The sequence below is a fragment of the Apium graveolens genome, unplaced genomic scaffold (assembly GCF_009905375.1).
Source record: "Apium graveolens cultivar Ventura unplaced genomic scaffold, ASM990537v1 ctg203, whole genome shotgun sequence".
Classification (NCBI taxonomy): Eukaryota; Viridiplantae; Streptophyta; class Magnoliopsida; order Apiales; family Apiaceae; genus Apium; species Apium graveolens.
This window is the reverse complement of record NW_027417502.1, coordinates 623-18,774: the sequence shown is the minus strand read 5'-3', so window position 1 is coordinate 18,774 and position 18,152 is coordinate 623. Positions and strand designations below refer to the sequence as shown.

Here is an 18,152-nt window from a genome sequence, read left to right as displayed (position 1 = left end):
GTTCAAATTAAACAATTTTCATCAAAAATGTTTTTTATTCTTCAAAATGATCAATTTTTTGCCAAAAAAATATAAATTACTCTTATATTAGTTTAAAATTTTAAAAATTATATATTAAAGTAGATTGAATACATTTTCCAATTATATATATTTTTTTATTTTATTCAATTATAAAAATTTTAATAAATTTTCGTTAAAATTTGGTTAATTTGACCGTTCAGAATTAAATGTGACAATGAAAAGGGACAGAGAAAATATTTGTCCAGTGAGCTCATTCTAAGTACTAAAATTTATAAATTTGGTTCATTTGGAATAGGGTAGACTTTGTAAAAGCAGAAGCCAATCATCATTAAAAATTCAAAGCCAATTAAAATGAGTCACACCTGTAAATTTTAGGTGCTTAATGTGTATGCCCAGAAAAAAAAAAGTGCAAGGCCCTGTTGCTATTAAGATAGCTCTGGTTTAAGAACTCATTGATTCAAGTATCATTTCCAGCACGTTGGTGGACTTGGAAGGCCCATCAAAGATGAAGTTAGCATATCTACAACATCACTGACATGTTCTGGCTGAAAATTTTGGGAGTCTTTTTTGTTCTTTCTACTCTTCTACACAATATTCATATCATTACACAAACTTAAATTGGCATCCATTTTTTTAGTTTACTGGTAAACACTTACCGGTAGGCCATTAGCTTGTTCATGATCCTCTTGCGACGCATAAAAAGGGTCTGTCCCGTCTAGAGGCCACCGCCATTTCCTCCACCCTGTACATCTTGTACTTTGCACCGGCTTGTAGTTCTTGACCATCTACATCTAGCACTGCCTGGAAGTTTCCGAGGAATGACTGAGAAATACACAGTAAGACGATGACTATTATGCACAGGAATGGAGATAATTTTAGGGTAGCAGAGGAAACATATGGTATGGTGTTTCTTGAGTTCCTTTGTGCGTTTAGCTTAGATGAAATATACCGTAATATATCAGAACTGAATACATAGTGTTGAGCTGAACTCTTTAGTTGCAGAGCATGCAAGTATAATTTCCATTCAGCGAGATAAATAATGTACCAACTATTCAAATGAGCAACAATAACGAAAACTTATCAGGCTCAGAGTGTTTAAAGACTGGAACACAGGGAACACAGCAACACGAGGGGCAACTCCAGATAAATATTGTACAGCTGGATGCACAAACACTGCGAATTCACAAGGAGTGCTAAACTGAATCAAAAAATTTACCAGAAATAGTAATAATCCAAACAAATTTACCAAAAATAAAGCATCCCCGGCTGTTTCTTCCATTAATCAGTAGAGAACTGAAGCTAGATATCAGTATTTGACTGATTCCAAATCAGTGAGATGCCCCTACAAAAACCAAAAGCTAGTACAACTGATTTGGAGGCGAATCAAGCCAAGACACAATCATGATCAATCCAAGCTATTCACAACACGAGCTAACTACGAACCAAAAAAAAAAAAAGCACAAAAGTAATATGCTTGTTGGACAATCTATAACTGCGGATCAAGTTAAATCTGATATTATGAAACAATACAACTCTACATGATTATTTCAAAATTTCAAACATTCATTAACCAAAAAAATAAATAAATAAAAAGCCTACACAATTGCTTCACATATGCCCATCAGCTGATTATATTGATATTTATAACATACAGTTGCTGGCTGTGCTTAGATCCTACTAATCACTATGTCATCAGCTGGTTGCTCCTATCTTGCTAACATGACGCCGGTTGAAGTTGCTTCAGCCGCCGAACAACTTGCTTCATAGTTGGCCTCGTAGACAAAGTTTCGACAGTGCATACAACTGCCAGGTGTAACACTTCAACCAGATCATCATGCGGACCTGCATCCCATAATCCTGCTGTGAAGAATTCTTTGGCACGTCCTTGCCGCAAAAGCATACATGCCCAAGCAACAATGTTGAAACCGTTACCATATGAAGAAAATGAGGGATCTAAGGCTTTTTTGTCCGAAATTAACTCAAGTAGCACCACTCCATAACTATAGACATCAGCCTTGTCAGAAACACGACAAGTCATTGCATACTCGGGAGCTACATATCCAAAAGTCCCAGCAACGCCAGTAGTAGCATGGGTCTCTGATGTTCCAAGGAGTCTAGCTAATCCAAAGTCGGACAAATAAGCATTGAAGTCTTCATCCAACAATATATTGCTAGGCTTTACATCACGATGTAGAACACGTGGCACGCATTGATCATGCAGATATGCCAGCGCCAGTGCTATGTCCAAAGCAATCTTGTGAAGTATCCTCCAATCCACTGCTCTTGTAGATCTTTCCTGAATAAATTTCTCCAAATTACCTCCAGGTAAATAATTGTAAATCAGAAACATCTCTGTCTCACTTGCATGATAGCCAATTAGGGTAACGAGATTAGGATGGCGCAATCTGCCTAGTGTTTTGATTTCTGCATCAAACTGCTGGACTCCTTGGAAACGTCCAACTGAAAGCCGTTTTATAGCCACCAAGACGCCCGGGGAAATTTCAGCTTTGTAGGTTGCTCCAAAACCGCCATTCCCTATGCAATTACTTGCATTAAAACTTCCTGTGGCCCGCACTACATTCTCAAAGGACAAAGGAACCCCTATATCAGTGAATACAGTAACTTCCTTTCTGATAGACCCACCAACCCTGGTCTTTGGATGCCACTTTCGGGTGTAAAAGAACAGGACAATTAGAGCAAGCAAAACTGATACAATAGCTGATGCAGATGTTATGGATGCAATCTCGATCGAATTGAAACCATTATTGCTACTCTTTTGCTGCTTTCGCTCACAGAAGGGGAAGCAGCATCATTTTCGAAATTTCCTCCTTGTTGATCTGAAGATGATCCTGACAAAGAGTACACACGGCAGGGCTGCAGATATAGGTTCCCAACGAGATCATTACATTTAATTGAGTTACTATTTAGGGGGACCGGCCCGGATAGGTTATTAAAAGACACGTTGAACACTGAAAGAGTAGTCACATTTGCCAAACCAGGGGGAAGCTGACCAGAGAATTTATTGTTGTTAAGCAGCAGAGTGGTGAGGTTGGTCAAATGCACAACAGTGTCTGGAATCTCCCCAGAGAGAGAGTTCGAAGAAACATCAAGCACTTCTAAACACTGCAGCTTCCATAAGCTCGCAGGTACAGGGGCCAGTAAGGTTATTGCCGGCTAAAGAAATAGATTTAAGATTACTGATCTGACCAAGACTGGCAGGAACCGCACCTTGTAACCGATTCCAACTCAAATTTAAAGCAACAAGAGAAACCAAACCTCCAAAATTAGGAATTGCTCCGGCAATCTGATTTCTAGAGGTATCCAAATGTATGAGAGACCTGCACATTGAACCAATTTGTGGAGGAAATTGACCAGGTAATTCATTTCCACTGACATTAACAATAAAGCCCTTCAACATTCCACACTTCCCAAATAATCCACCCGGAATTGGTCCACTCATCTTGTTTTGGCCAGCTAGAAATGCATAAACAGTATGTGAACCTAATCTCTCTTGCGAAATTGGTACCGAAGAGAATCAACCAGTAAAGTTGTTGCCACCGAAGTTGTGCAAGATTGCAAGATTACCAACATCTCCAAATGATGGAATTGAAGTTGCATTTCGAGCTCCATATGCGAAAAATGAAACATATGCGGTTGAGGGAGTGTAGGGTTCAAAAGGCTTATGGCTTATTGAAGGAATAAGAGGACAAGCACTAGAATTGAACAAGGGCATAGAACCAGACAGAAAATTACTGCTGACATCGAACAGGGTCATACAAGGAACTTGAAGACTCCCGACAAGGCCCCCTGTCAGCCTATTTGAACTCAAATCAAGAAAGTACAAGCCCTTGCATCTGGTTAGACCAACAGGAATTTCTCCCATGAAATAATTTTCGGCCAAATTCACCATTTCCAGGCTGTTGCAAGTACCCCAATCACTGGGAAGTTTTCCTTCCAAAGTGGCTCTTGGTGCCCATAATATCTTGAGCTTCGGAAGAGTAACAATTCCTGTGGGAATTGTTCCTTGAAAAAGTTAAATTCCATATGACCAGAAGTCGGCAACAGATCAGATTCCGACTCAGCACCACCACTAAGAGAATCCCACAAGTTTGAGAACACTACAACAGATAACTCAGAACACTTTCCAAGTTCAGGGGGTATCATTCCACTCAAACTATTCCTTGAAACATTCAACACTTGAAGCTTACTTAATTGTCCAAGTTCCACAGGGATTACCTCTTCTAGAATATTCGAATATAGCAAAAGTGACTGCAGCATGCTACAATTACCCAAACTGCTAGGTATCCCTCCGACAAGATAATTACTCGCAAGCTCCAAATGCTCAAGTTTCCGACAGCTAAATCCAATCTCAGGGGGAATCTGTCGACTAAGCCTATTAAACAACAAATAAACCCCTCTCAAATCCCCAAACTTTCCCAAAAACACCGGAATTGTCCCATTCAACTGATTCCCTGCCAAATTCAACACTTGTAATCCCCCACAACCCGACAACGAACTCGGAATCTCCCCTGCAATCTCATTAAACCCCAAATTAAGAACCCTCAAATTCCTCAACCCTTTAATATCACTAGGCAAAACCCCTCCAATCGAATTCCCCTCGAGATCAAGAACCTCGAGTTTCTCCATCCCCCAAATTCCCCCCGGAATTTCGCCACTCAACCCATTAAAAGGCCATTCCCTAAGCTCACTTAACTTAACAACACCAGGTGAAATCTTACCACTTAACACAACACTATTACCACTACAAGCCCTTCTAATCCCGAAACCATATATCGAAAACTTAGCATACTTATCACAAGAAAAAGAACCAGAATTACCTCCACCGCCGGTAAAAAACTAAAAATTATATTTAAAGTAGATTGAATATTTTTTTCAATTATATAATTTTTTTATTTTATTCAATTATAAAAATATTAATAAACTTCCGTTAAAATTTGGTTAATTTGACCACTCGAAAATCAAATTTGACAACTAAAAAGGAACAGAAAAAGTATTTATCAATGACTAAAATTTATAAATTTGGTTCATTTTGAATAGTGTAGACTTTGTAAAAGCAGAAGCCAATCATCATTAAAAATTCAAAGCCAATTAAAATAAGTCACACCTGTAAATTTTAGGTGCTTAATGTGTATGCCCAGAAAAAAAAAGTGCAAGGCCCTGTTGCTATTAAGATAGCTCTATTTCAAGAACTCATATTGCTTCAAGTATCATTTCCAGCACGTTGGTGGACTTGGAAGGCCCAGCAAAGATGAAGTTAGCATATCTACAACATCACTGACATGTTCTGGCTGAAAATTTTGGGGGTCTTTTTTGTTCTTTCTATTGTTCTACACAATATTCATATCATTAGACAAACTTAAATTGGCATCCATTTTTTTAGTTTACTGGTAAACACTTACCGGTAGGCCATTAGCTTGTTCATGATCTCTTCCGACGCATAAAAAGGGTCTGTCCCGTCTAGAGGCCAAGGCCACCGCCATATCCTCCACCCTGTGCATCTTGTACTTTGCACCGGCTTGTAGTTCTTGACCATCTACATCTAGCACTGCCTGGAAGTTTCCCAGGAATGACTGAGAATTATACAGTAAGACGATGACTATTATGCACAGGAATGGAGATAATTTAATGCGGGGTGTTTTAATTGGTTTTGTTGATGTAAATATACACTACAAGAAAAAAAATCCATAGACATCGATGTCTATGCTGTTTCCCAACCGATGTTGACGTCGGTGATGTCTATTCTAGACATCGGTGAATACCCGATGTCTATACTCGATTAGACATCGATTTTAGTTAAAAAACAAATGTATATGTGTTGATTATTTACATAAAATGCTATAAATAAATTATTTAATAACTAAATTACACCTAATTAAACATGTTAAACATATCATGAGCTATGTTTTTTGTCACAAAAACATCAATTTTATTGAAAAACACTGATGTCTATGTGATGATTTTTTACAAAAAATGCTATAACAAAATTATTTAATAACTAAATTACACCTATTAAAACATATTAAGCATATATTGAGCTATGTTTTTTATCACAAAAATATCGATAATTTTAACAGAGGTGATGTAAAATGACATATTAAACATCTGTTTCTTTAATGAAAGGTGATGTCTAATTTAGCGTATAGACATTAGTGTTTTCTAGAATGAAGTGATGTCTATGTATCATTTAGACTTGAACATGTTAGTCTTTAACATCAGTTGTTTGTCTGAAACTGATGTACATTGTATTTTTTGACATCAGTTTTGTTTGGTTAAAAGTGATGTTTATAATGTTACTTGACATCAGTTTTATCTTAAACAAAGTGATTTCTATATTTCATTTAAACTTGAACTTGGATTTCTTTGACATCAGTTTTTTACCTTAAAGTGATATACATTATCTTTTTTGACATCAGCTTTTCTTAATTGAAAGTGATGTGTAAGAAGTTTATAGATCAAATTGTGTAAAGTTTTACATCACTAATTGTGTAATTGTTGTCTGAGAACGTCAACCAAAATAGTAAAACATATGATCTGAAATCTAAACTATTACATTCTCCAGAAACCAACTGAAGACATTCAGTCTAATGAAAATTGAAAGATTTTTTTTTCACTATCCTGTTTTGAACACTCTTCAAAATATGAGACACAAATCCTCTCTACACAAGACAGCAAGGGCCCATATAAATTCCCATTATTTAGATATCTCAACAACTGCAGAGGACAAGATGAGCAAGCCGCTTTATCCCAAGCAAGCAAATACGATCCCCCACTTACTGGACAGATGCCATGTGCACGATCAAATCAACCATATGGGTGCTGCATTAACTGTGACACCCTCAATCTCGGGGTTAGGAAATGAGGACTCACACACCTCTATTCTAATAATTAAATATGCATAAACCCCGATTAACTACTAACAGGATCAACAGGATAAAGTATGAGATAAGATTACAACTACCAATCATAAAATATAACTTACAAACCCAAAATATTATTAAATAAACAATATCGATTCCGGCTGGGAACCGACAATAACCCATTGTATCTTTATACACCTCCTTCTAGGCGCGAGCTCACTCATAAAAACCACTACCTGCTCTGGCAACCGGAAGCCCTCAACACGGTAGGGACCACCAGGTACGCTCTTACGAGCAGTGCGCCTAAGCCTGGCCATCTTCTTGCTTAACTGCCATGGTTAGATTAAGACAAAACAAATGAGTATAAAACTCAGCAAGTAACTATATAGCAGTTCTACAATATCAAATCACAATATGCTTGAACAGACTAGGGCATTCTACTTTAATTAATCTAGGTGGCAGATTTCCATTTTTTTTTGGGTTAAGGAAAGGTATCTGAAGAATAGTAGGGGCTTTCAAGGAACAAGGCTCGAAGCAGGACGAGAGCCGACATTCATCACAAATCATTATAGGATCAAAATAGATCTTTCGATAGAGGAAAGCAACAGTATTTCAAGATAGATCAATCATATGATCAATAATTTCAAGAATCAGGGTTCTCGAGCCTTAAGCTCCACAATGACATTACCAACTCTTTTCAAAACAATATAATCCATTTTCATATTCAAAAATCAATTTACTGAATAAAAAGTTTCAGTTCCCTTTTAAATAATCACTTAGAACCCTTGATTGGATCACTTTATCTTTCCATTTCATTATATACGGGTGATCAGCCCGTATCGACCTCCATTCCGGTCTTTAAGGTACCAATCGGCATAATTTCAGCCTTAAATTGGACTAGTCCCACTAGCCTCTTACCATGACTGGACTAGTCCCACTAGCCTCTTACGTCTCCATCCAATCCATCAGGAATTCATTCGGAAAACCTTGAGTTGGAAAAGCAAATAGGTTTTCTAAAATCCATTTTATCATTACCAAGCATTTGAAATCATTCGGACTCTTTCAAGTCGAAACTCATTCTTAAATCAGATTTTAAAGAAGCAAAGTTCAGGGAGTGAATCAAAGATACGCAAGGAACAATTCACAAGAATTCTGTGTCAAGGATATCAAGGCACCAAATTAGAAGGATAAACATTGATTTAGAGATCAATAGGGTGATCAAGAGAAACAGAATATCATTAAACAGGGTTAACCAAGATAATCAATAGGTTCAATATGATTCATGGCATTATAGCTAACTTGAACAGAAAGGTCAGATTATAATGAGTGAAATCAATAGGCTTATCAATAACAGGTTATCAAGAACAGGGATTCTTTAAATCAATATCAGGGTTTCATAAAGCAAGGGTCTCATAAAATAAGGGTTTCATGCTTAAACAGTTCAATACTCTACATGGTATGAACAACATTTCCTTTATAATCATTTACACAAGTAATGAGAGTTACTTGCCTGAATTTGCTTTCCTGAGGGTTGAACTACTGCCACCTAGTAAATCCTTTCCTTTCCTAGCCTGAATGCCCTCACGCTCTGAATCTACAATAAACCAAAAATCTTAGTTAGATTCCCAACTCTCGTTCCCGGAACGATCACTCTATATGATAACTCGAGCATACGAATATAGCTTATACATATAAGCACATAGCACATAGCACATAGCATATCCCTTTCTCGTAGCTTTTATATCCTAATACACTTAGTAATCAAAGCGTACTAGCTTGACCTTGGCTATATCTCAAATCACACTATCACGACTCTTTTACGAGTACAAGACCTATTTACAACCAAACATTTACGTATATACTATCACTTATATTAATCAACTTAATTTCCTTTTCTTTTGCTCCTTAATTCGAGCCACATGCTATAATCAAGCAACAATTCATGAATATTTACTTATACACTTTCAATCATCCTTTTAATCACAAAAACCAAGTAAAATCAATATGCAACCACTTATCATTATCATGCATACTTGTAACTTAAACCCCAAACCTTATTTTGACTTAAACTAAATACCACATCGACTTGAACAATTGATCAAACCAAATTTTCTTTTTAGAGCTAGGTAACCTTCGGGTTTTTCAACAAATGCCAAGCAACTAGCAAAAGCCAACATGCAAGTTCAAAAATCAAGAATTGAACTTAATCTAAACCAAAAGTACTTGATCAACAACAATTTGAACACTCTTTTTTTAAAACCGAAACTTTATAACGAATTCTCGAACCACAACTCAACATGCACTCATACCATTTAACATACACACCTTCAAATCCTAATTCAAATCGAAACTATAAATTTCATCAAATCATTTGAGTTTAACAAACATTTTTAAACCGATTTCTTTCTTTTTCAAGAACAACATTCGGATTCTTTAAAAACAACCAACATGCAACACTCGAAACCATGTTTTTAAATTATTAGAGCTCAGTCAAAGCATCATAGCTCACCACCGGTTCACCGGAGTTCATCACCGGTGGCGGTGGCATCTCGGTGGTGCCCCCATTCGGGGGTTTCCAACCATCAACCACCCATTTACCAAGTAATCACACATGCAACACAATCCTCATTCAAAACACAAAACCCCTTTTTATTTTCATGAAAGCCGAACTCAAAAACCACCAAACTCAACTTTGATCTTTCCCAAAAACTTAAAAATAGCTACATGCATGAATGAATACAAGTGGATATCTCTATTTCTCACACAATCAGGGTTCTATACCCGAAGATGAGTGAAGAACAAGTGAGAGAGAGAGAGTGAAGAAAGAGAGAGTACCGAGAGGGAGAGAAAAATCTGAGGGAGAGAAAATCCGAGAGAGAGAAGGAGAGAAATGAGAGAAAAGAGAGAATGAAGAGAAGGGCTCGGGAAGAAAAGAAACAAAAAAAGAAGTGGGGTGATTTTATATTACCAAGGGAAGGTAATATGGTAATTAAGTTATTGCTTAATTTAATTCTCTTTTTATCCTTAAAAGAAAATAGAGTTAATCTGCAAATGCTTCTCTCGGAAAGATGAAATTGTCTTGAATAAAAATCTTTAACATGTAGATCTCGAAATTAGCTTTCCAACCATTACTCATAATGAATTTTTGAGCGAACGGTTGATTTTATATGAATTTCGCAAACTTGCTTTAATAAATACATTTTCCACATAAAATTGATTTAAAAATGCAAAGATCAACAATCAAATTCACTTATTATTTTTAAAAAGTCTCTAGGATCTTTACGAAGATAACAGAACAAATCCCATGTTTTTATCCTTCTCGGATGATTTTATAAAAATGCGCGAAGGTTAATTAAACCTTTTCTTAAATCACGTAATTCCTTTAAAATTCACAAAATTAACATAGAACACATAGTCATGCATACAGTCAAGCAATCACACACATATAGTCACATAACGACTCAGGTCTGATCATATAATCTATCCCTCTTTAATCTTTATCATCTTTTACGCGTACCGGGTCACGTTCAGCCTGACGGCCCGACGCTCAGCGTTTCGATTACGCTTCTCATTATCTTTGCCAATCAACACTTCTCTTAAGACAAAATACTTTATTCATTCACTTCACATATAATTCACATTTTATATTATTTAATTCCATATTAGGACGGGTTCCGTTCTACCTGACGGCCCGACACCAAGCTTAATTTCTAAGCTGACTCTTTAAATTGGAACGTTTTTATCCACGATCCTTAACTCTAGTATACAGATAAGACAAATAATCATCACTTAATCTCATAATTATAATCTCATCATAACACATACTTTACTTTCTTAATTACGACGCAAAATTCTCGGTCGCTACAATCTACCCTCCTTAAAAGGATTTTGTCCCCAGAATCTAATCTAAGCAAATAGATGGGGATACTTTTCTTTCATTTCGCTTTCTAATTCCCAAGTCGATTCCTCGACTAGTGGATTTCTCCACAATACTCTAACTAAAGGTACAATTTTATTTCTAAGTGTCCTTTCTTTTCGATCCAAAATTTGTACTGGCTGTTCTATATAGGATAAATCTGGTTGGATTTCCACTGGTTCCAACTCGATCACATGGCTTACATCAGCATTATACTTCTTCAGGAGAGATACATGAAACACATTGTGCAGATGTTGCATTTGCGGCGGCAGCGCCAATTCATACGCCACTTTCCCAACTTGTCGAAATACTTCAAATGGTCCAATGTACCTTGGACTTAGCTTTCCTTTCTTTCCAAATCGAGTTAAACCTTTCAAGGAGATATCTTCAACAAGACTTTGTCTCCAGTTTCGAATTGTACATCTTTCCGCTCTTGATTTGCGTACTTTGCATGTTGGTCTTGAGCTGCAATTAATCTTTTTCGTATCATTTCAACCTTTTCCTTCGTTTGCTGAACTAGCTCTGGGCCAATTAACTTGCGCTCACCAACTTCGTCCCAATACTTGCGTGATAACTGTTGTTGTAGGAAAACTCAATTAAGGGCAAATGATCGTCCCAATTTCCTTTGAAATCTATTGCGCAGGTTCGTAACATATCTTCAATCGTCTGAATTGTCCTTTCACTTTGTCCGTCTGTCTGCGGATGATATGTCGTACTCATTTTCAATTTCATTCCCAAATGATCATGGAATTGTTGCCAAAATCTCGAATTAAACCTTGGATCTCTATCAGACACGATAGATACAGGAACTCCATGACGCATCACGATCTCATCCAGATACAATTTGACCAGCTTCTCTAATGAAAACCTTTCGTTTATCGGCAAAAAAATGTGCTGACTTTGTCAATCGATCAATTACCACCCAAATCGCATCATGATTTGACTTGGTTTTAGGTAATCCTACCACGAAATCCATCGCTATATGCTCTCATTTCCATTCGGGTATGTCCAGTGGCTGAAGCAATCCGCTTGGCCTTTGATGTTCCGCTTTAACTCTTTGGCACGTGTAACATTTACTTATCCATTCCGAAATTTCCTTTTTCATGTTTGGCCACCAAAAATTTTCTTTCAAATCCTGGTACATCTTCGTACTCTCAGGGTGAATTGAAAATCTCGAGTTATGCGCTTCTTGCAAAATCTCGTACTTTAGTTCCACAACATTAGGTATCCAAATACGTGAGTTAACACGGTATATCCCTTTTCCATCCTTTTGAGCTTTAATTTCTTCTCCCGTCAACTTGTCCTTTTCGCGATTCATTACTTGCTCTTGACAGCATCGAATTTTTTCCAAAATTTCAGGTTGAAACCACATTGCATACATAGCTTCATTTCCACATTCTGGAGTCTGCACCTCTATTTCCATCTTTTCAAAGTCCTTGATTAATTCTTCCGATGACGTTAACATATTCAACCTTTCCTTTCGACTTAAAGCATCGGCTACCACATTTGCCTTTCCAGGATGATAGTTTATCGCACAATCATAATCTTTGATCAATTCCAACCACCTTCTTTGTCGCATATTCAGTTCTTTCTGAGTAAAGATATACTTTAAGCTCTTATGATCCGTATAAATCTCGCACTTTTCTCCGTACAAATAATGCCTCCAAATCTTATGGGCAAATAAATCGCTGCCAATTCCAAATCGTGTGTTGGATACTTTTGCTCATGCGGCTTGAGTTGCCTTGACGCGTATGCTATTACCTTTCCATGTTGCATTAACACGCATCCAAGTCCTTTATAGGAAGCATCACTGAATATCACAAATTCCCCTTTATCATCTGGTATTACCAACACTGGGGCGGTTACCAATCTCTTCTTTAACTCTTGGAAACTTTCCTCACACTATTCTGTCCAAACGAACTTCTCATTCTTTCTCGTCAACTTTGTCAACGGAACGGCAATCTTAGAGAAATCTTGCACAAATCTTTTATAGTATCCGGCTAATCCCAGAAAACTTCTGACTTCCGTCGGAGTCTTGGGTTTTTCCCAATTCATCACAGCTTCTATCTTGGCTGGATCCACTTTAATTCCTTCTTTATTAACTACATGACCAAGAAATTGTACTTCCTTTAGCCAAAATTCACACTTTGAAAACTTTGCATACAGCTTCTCTTTTCACAGAATTTCCAAGGAAATCCTCAAATGTTCCTTATGATCTCCTTCCGTCTTGGAGTAAATCAGTATATCGTCAATAAACACAATCACGAACTTGTCCAAATACTGCTTGAACACTCTATTCATAATATCCATAAATGCAGCTGGCGCATCCGTCAAGCCAAATGCCATCACTAAAAACTCATAGTGTCCGTATCTTGTTCGGAACGCTGTCTTGGGTATATCTTCCGCTTTGATCTTTAATTTGATGATACCCAGATCTTAAATCAATCTTTGAAAAGCACGAAGCTCCTTTCAATTGGTCAAACAAGTCGTCGATCCGCGGTAGAGGGTACTTATTCTTGATCGTCAACTTATTCAGCTCACGGTAATCGATACACAATCGCATACTTTCATCCTTTTTCTTCACAAACAACACCGGTGCGCCCCACGGGGATACACTCGGTCGGATCACTCCTTTGTCCAACAATTCTTGCAACTGAGCTGCCAATTCCTTCATTTCAACCGGCGCCATGCGATAGGGAGCTTTCGACACTGGTTCCGTACCAGGAGCCAAGTCAATCGTAAACTCAATCTCTCTGTCTGGAGGTAGTCCAGGCAATTCATCAGGAAACACGTCCGGAAAATCTCTTACTACCGGAATATCGTCGATCTTTATAGATTCTTTTTCCATGTCCATGACATTAGCCAAATAAACTTCGCATCCTTGACGTATTAATCTTCTTACCTCAATAGCTGTTAGAAATTTCTTCTCTTGCCTCTTTCCTTTAAATATCACTTCCTCACCATCCTTGGTTCTTAACTTCACCTTCTTACTTTTACATTCTATTTGCGCCTCATGGTTTGACAACCAATCCATTCCTAGTATAACCTCAAATTCTCCTAACTTAAAAGGAATTAAGTCAGCAGAAAAGTGCCGACCTTCTATAGACACATCACAGTCAGGACAAATCTTGTTAACAATAACTTTCTCTTGATTTGCTACCTCTATAATCAAATTAGGCTCTAGAGGGTAGGCAAAATAATTTACTTTATCAAGAATACTTTCAGAGATAAAAGATCTAGTTGCTCCAGAATCCATCAAAACTTTTACTTCTACTGAGTTTATAACAAGCATACCTGCTACCACGTCCACATCTTGCACCACATCTTTCATTGTCATGTTAAAGGTTCTAGCTCTGGGTTGAGCTGATGGTGCTGGGAGAGACGACGGTCCAGCAATTCTGAGAACATTAGCCTTCTGCACAGGCTCCTTGCAATTCCTGGCCATATGGCCCACTTTGCCACACTTGAAACAAGCCAAATCAGGCTTCCTTACTCCATTTGAACATTCTGAAGAATAATGCCCCTTCTGGTTGCACTTGAAACATGTTATGTTCAGCTTATTACACCTCCCCGGGTGTCTCTTTCCACGGTTCCTGCATTCTTGCATCTGAGGTCTGCAATCCTTTCTCGATTGTCCATCTTTCTGGAAAAGGTTCTTCTGAGCTCCATTCCCGGGTCTAAACTTCTGGAACTTTTGGTTCTGACCTCCACCATTCTTCCCAAACTATCCTCTGAACTTTGAACTTCCTTTAAAATTCACAAAATTAACATAGAACACATAGTCATGCATACAGTCAAGCAATCACACACATATAGTCACATAACGACTCAGGTCTGATCATAGAATCTATCCCTCTTTAATCTTTATCATCTTTTACGCGTACCGGGTCACGTTCAGCCTGATGGCCCGACGCTCAGCATTTCGATTACGCTTCTCATTATCTTTGCCAATCACACGTCTCTTAAGACAAAATACTTTATTCATTCACTTCACATATAATTCACATTTTATATTATTTAATTCCATATTAGGACGGGTTCCGTTCTACCTGACGGCCCGACACCAAGCTTAATTTCTAAGATGACTCTTTAAATTGGAACGTTTTTATCCACGATCCTTAACTCTAGTATACAGATAAGACAAATAATCACCACTTAATCTCATAATTATAATCTCATCACATAACACATACTTTACTTTCTTAATTACAACACAAAATTCTCGGTCGTTACATTAACCACCCAAAAAGACATATGTAAAAGAATTTAACAGTCAACTTAGATAAGCAAGTTGCACAAATACAAGTCAAAACTAAACATGTATCATAATCTTTCCATCCACTTTGATAAAAATACAAGTACCCAGTACTATGTTTTCTTGTTTTAAGTTATAGATTACTGTAACTTACTAAATGTCGATTATTACACTGGTCGTATTTCAAGTTGTGCATGCTGGGTCTACTTGTTTGTTACTAAGTGTTGATTACTTATGAGTTTCTATTTACTTGTGTCGGAGTGCATTTTCAGAAGCATCAGAGGAAGAAGTGAGAGAAATAATCAATAACATATGCTAAATTGTCTTCTAGATTCAAGTGAGATTAGTGTTTACAGAATGCACAAAGAAACAGTAGTGTCCTCATTTACTAGAAAATGCTAACTCGTCTGTACAGCAAAGAGAACATAATGTGCCAGGTCTACTTTTGATGAATGTGTAGTTTTAAGACCGTTTATGTTCCTGAAAGATAACAAAATAAAAAAGAAGAGACAAAAAACACAGAAATACAAGTCAAAATGGTAAATAAGTGAGAGAACAAGACCTTTAAAAAGAAGAAAAATATCTCTTCATAAGATCACAATAAATATAATTTAAATCATCATAAGTATTGCTCAACACTAATTAAATTAAACATAATACACAACTCCTTAAAAAGCAAAAGGCTCCAGTACCCTCCTACTCTTGATTAAAGACCATATAAACATGCCGAAGCAGCCGCTTTATTTTCTAAAATTCTAGTTACAGTAGAACAACTTAGACTATACTAGTAATAGCGGAATATCAATAAGTTGTTTTAAAATACAGCAACGTTCCAATCAAACTTAAAAGTACATACCTTCAAAAGAGCATACAGAGCCGATTTCAAGTCATTCCTCACACTCTAGATGTTTTCAGTTTCAATATTTGTCATATCCAAACTATCATGCATTCGTGATGTCACAACAATGTCTAGAATAGGCTTCTCAGACTTTATCCATTCCCCATGGTTATTTTTAAATTCATGTCTGTATTGTAAACATTTTAAATTAAAATTGTTAGTTTCAAGGTTTCATAGGCTTTTACGGTAAGTTAATTAACAAAGACATAACATACAACATGCATTACATACATAAAACATGTATACCAGCCCATAGACATATGTGAGCCCCTACACATGAACACAAAAGAAAACAGTTTGATGTTCGATTCAAGGCTTTCAGTAAAGAAGTTTTGCCAACCAAAACTGAAAGTTATCTATCATCAGCCTAGGACTTCTGTTAGACCAATATTGTGAGATACAAGACATTTAAAATGTGAAACTAGAGTTTGGGATATAAACAAGTTATGAATAAATTTACTACCTAACACGAATAATTACTATGCATCAAGTCAATTATCAAGTAAATCCCAACTCTCCAATTAGTGCACTCGCAACAGCCGTGGATGCACAATTATCAAAGAGAACATGTAGACTCTATTTAGTATTTTACTATTGTACAAACATTATAAGATTCTTCACTAGGGATAGAAATTGAATTTATTTGAGTCTGAGAATGAGCAAGTGCACTATAATTTAGATAAAGTTAACCATGAGAATGTGAGTGGCCAGACCCAATAATCACATAGAATTTAACATAAAGAATCACTTATTTACAAGGCATATACTTTCTAAAAGAGGAAATATCGCAAATCATGCTTTAAAAAAGGAATTGTTATAAATGGAATACACTGGGGTGGTACAATAAAGACGTCGCTGAAAGCAAAAACAAACATTGAAAAGCCTAATATTAAATGCTGATGTGACAATATACTTCTGCATCAACATACTCACCTCCAGAGTAGTTGCATTGTATATGCTAGTGATTTCAGCGAGAAAGGCTTTACTTCACCATTGGCCTTGTTGCTATGCAATGTCTTAAGGCTTGGAACCTTAGAACTGATATACTCCCCAAGATTCACATGCTTTAATACTTGTTCTGGAAAAAGTTGTGTTGTTTGGAATAAGTAAGATGCTCATAACATGGAATGCAGAAAATTTAACAGGGATATTATAATATTTTAAAACGTATATTGCAATGACTTATTCAAACTCCTAAAACAACTCAAGAAAGTTTGCTGCACTTCCAAACCAAGTCAAACAACAACATTCAGACATAAAAAATTAATATTATTCCAGCGTTCAGACAATTATTACCTTAGCAAGGGGAGCAAGGCAATTTGTGGTGCAACTAGCATTGGAAACAATATGGAGGTCAGATTTGTATTCCTTCTCATTGACACCAACAACAAACATAGGAGCATCTTTGCTAGGGGCAGATATTTTGACCTTCTTTGTACCTCCCTGAGAAATAAGATAGAAGTCCAATCAATATACCTTTCGTGAAATCACAACTAAAGCAAAAAAATGAGGATTAAAGTTAAAAAATACCATGTAATCAGTAGACATGAAAGGATCGTGAACTTTACACAATTTACAAAAATTAAAAAACAAACAAAAATACAAATGAACAACCAAAAACACCCAAATTACCTAAAGCTTTAAATCTTTTTCTCAAATTAGGTCATGTATACAACAAGAAGAAAAGTATTAGCAACAAGTTTAGACACTAAATTAATAAAAAAAATAAGGGTTTCGAATTAGAAAAAACCTCAATTTACAAAATTAGGGTTTTGAATTCAAAAATCCTCAACTTTGAAAACTGGTGTTCATGCAGAGAAGAGCAGTTCGATTCAAGTAGATACAACACTTACCGAAGTAGATAGGTTAACTGAAAGAGGCTTAACAGAGAGATTGAGAGCGGAAAGAGGTTCAGAGAGAGAGAGAGAGGTTCCAGTTCGAGAGAGAGAGGTGAGAGAGAGAGGGAGAGATTGTGATGGTGAGATGATGGCCGGAGTTCAGAGAGATTGTGAGGGGAGAGAGGTTCGATCGAGAGAGAGAGAGTTTCGAGAGAGAGAGAGAGAGGTTTGATTTTGTGTCTGAAGATTGATTTGGGGGAACCAAAATTTGGTTAAGGGGGGAGAATTTTGGGATTGGGGGGGAATTTAGAATTAAAACTGAATGAAAATTTGACTAAGGGGGGAA

At 36.8% G+C, this 18,152-nt stretch overlaps 2 long non-coding RNA genes and 1 pseudogene across 2 annotated transcripts; all 3 read right to left on the bottom strand.

Moving 5' to 3' along the window:
• Nucleotides 1-450: 450 nt before the first annotated feature.
• LOC141700278 (uncharacterized) lies at nucleotides 451-5,671 on the bottom strand. The gene is made up of 3 exons (XR_012566275.1): nucleotides 5,442-5,671; nucleotides 678-1,363; nucleotides 451-605 (listed from the first exon to the last, which is right to left on the bottom strand). It is a non-coding gene; the product is annotated as an uncharacterized LOC141700278 (long non-coding RNA).
• Nucleotides 1,506-4,865, bottom strand: LOC141700277 (LRR receptor-like serine/threonine-protein kinase RPK2; annotated as a pseudogene).
• A 10,234-nt stretch (nucleotides 5,672-15,905) lies between the features above and the next one.
• Nucleotides 15,906-17,393, bottom strand: LOC141700281 (uncharacterized). Its single transcript, XR_012566277.1, has 3 exons — nucleotides 17,265-17,393; nucleotides 16,902-17,046; nucleotides 15,906-16,095 (listed from the first exon to the last, which is right to left on the bottom strand). It is a non-coding gene; the product is annotated as an uncharacterized LOC141700281 (long non-coding RNA).
• Nucleotides 17,394-18,152: the final 759 nt, after the last annotated feature.